Raw genomic sequence first — 2,189 nt, forward strand, 5'->3', positions numbered from 1 at the left:
TGTCTTGTTTTGCTTGAGAACTATTGTGATGTGTGTCTTCTGAATTAAAAGAGAAGAAAATGTGTAACATTTCAAACTGTAAGAGAAGCACACAGGTTGGGGGTAGTTTATGCACAGGAAAGTGAAATCCAAGAAGGATTCAATTTAAAATGAGGTAACATAATGTATTTCAGCCATAATATATTTTGAAATAAGCATGAATATTTGCATATTGAGGATTAATTAATCTCATCTCATCTCATTATCTCTAGCCGCTTTATCCTTCTACAGGGTCGCAGGCAAGCTGGAGCCTATCCCAGCTGACTACGGGCGAAAGGCGGGGTACACCCTGGACAAGTCGCCAGGTCATCACAGGACTGACACATAGACACAGACAACCATTCACACTCACATTCACACCTACGCTCAATTTAGAGTCACCAGTTAACCTAACCTGCATGTCTTTGGACTGTGGGGGAAACCGGAGCACCCGGAGGAAACCCACGCGGACACGGGGAGAACATGCAAACTCCACACAGAAAGGCCCTCGCCGGCCACGGGGCTCGAACCCGGACCTTCTTGCTGTGAGGCGACAGCGCTAACCACTACACCACCGTGCCGCCCGGATTAATTAATAGTATTACTAATCTGTTCGGGGCGGCACGGTGGTTCTCCCCGTGTCCGCGTGGGTTTCCTCCGGGTGCTCCGGTTTCCCCCACAGTCCAAAGACATGCAGGTTAGGTTAACTGGTGACTCTAAATTGAGCGTAGGTGTGAATGTGAGTGTGAATGGTTGTCTGTGTCTGTCAGCCCTGTGATGACCTGGCGACTTGTCCAGGGTGTACCCCGCCTTTCGCCCATAGTCAGCTGGGATAGGCTCCAGCTTGCCTGGGACCCTGTAGAACAGGATAAAGCGGCTAGAGATAATGAGATGAGATGAGATGAGACTAATCTGTTCTTACTCCGTACATAGATTGGTGTTACTCCACATGTGCCTCAGACTTGGGCAGAAGTTGTGGCCCAAAGTCTGAAGACAGTACATACAAATGGCACAGTTTCAATTTGTTTTCAATATTTAATTAAAACACCTTCCCCAACATTTTGATGCCCGTTACCTTTCTGGAAGTAAAGCTTTCCCATGACCATGAATATAATTACAGGGATATAACATTTTAACGCTTGCTTTTAAAATAAAACCCTTGTTTTTAAAATAAAAGTATACTTTTTTTTAAGTTATATAAGCAAGGGGTTGCCTAATACACAAGTAAGTAAACGCATGAAAGGAAAAACAAGTAAATACAAGTGTAAACAAAGTAAGGGGTTAGCCCAGAACAGCTTCAGTATGCATTGCTACAAGATTCTTCAGTCTTCAAAAGATATTCCCTCAGTCGGTGGTTTGATGGTAGTGGAGAGCGTTGTCCAACATGACACTCCAAAATCTCCCACAGATGTTCAGGTTAGGTTGAGGTGTGTTGACTGTGAAAGGCATGGTATATGATTTACATTAATTTTATACTCATTAAGCCATTCAGTGAGCCCTTGTACCTTGCAGATGGGGAAATGCTTTGTCAAAGGATAACGCTGATCAGTCAGAATGACTTTATTGATTTGCAGTGGTCCTTTTATGTAATAGAACGAGTAGACACAAACCACACCATCAGAATGCCTCCACAACACAAGAACCACCAGTATTTCCTTTATTGTCACTCATCTGTACGAGTATTCCTTTACCCTGTTGCTTTTATTAACGTCAAACAGCAGCACTGTCTGGTGTAAATGGGTAAATAAATAAATGCAATTCTATATTACACCGATCAGCCATAACATTATGACCACAGACAGATGAAGTGAATAATATTTTGATTATCTCATTACACTGGTACCTGTCAAGAGGTGGGATTATTAGGCAGCAAGAGAACAGTCAGTTCTCAAAGTTGATGTGTTGGAAGCAGGAAAAATAGGCAAGCGGAAGAATCTGAGTGACTTTGACGAGGACCAAATGGTGATGGCTAGATGACTGGGTCTGAGCATCTCCAAAATGGTACATCTTGTGGGATGTTCCCGGTATGCAGTGGTTAGCACCAACCAAAAGTGGTCCAAGGAAGGACAACCAGTGAACCGGCGACAGGGTCATGGGTGTTGAAGGTTGACACCTTTCTGTTTTAGCCAGCATTAACTTTTTCAGCAGTTTGTGCTACAGTAGCTCTTCTC

Source organism: Neoarius graeffei, chromosome 5, assembly GCF_027579695.1.
Source record: "Neoarius graeffei isolate fNeoGra1 chromosome 5, fNeoGra1.pri, whole genome shotgun sequence".
Taxonomy (NCBI): Eukaryota; Metazoa; Chordata; class Actinopteri; order Siluriformes; family Ariidae; genus Neoarius; species Neoarius graeffei.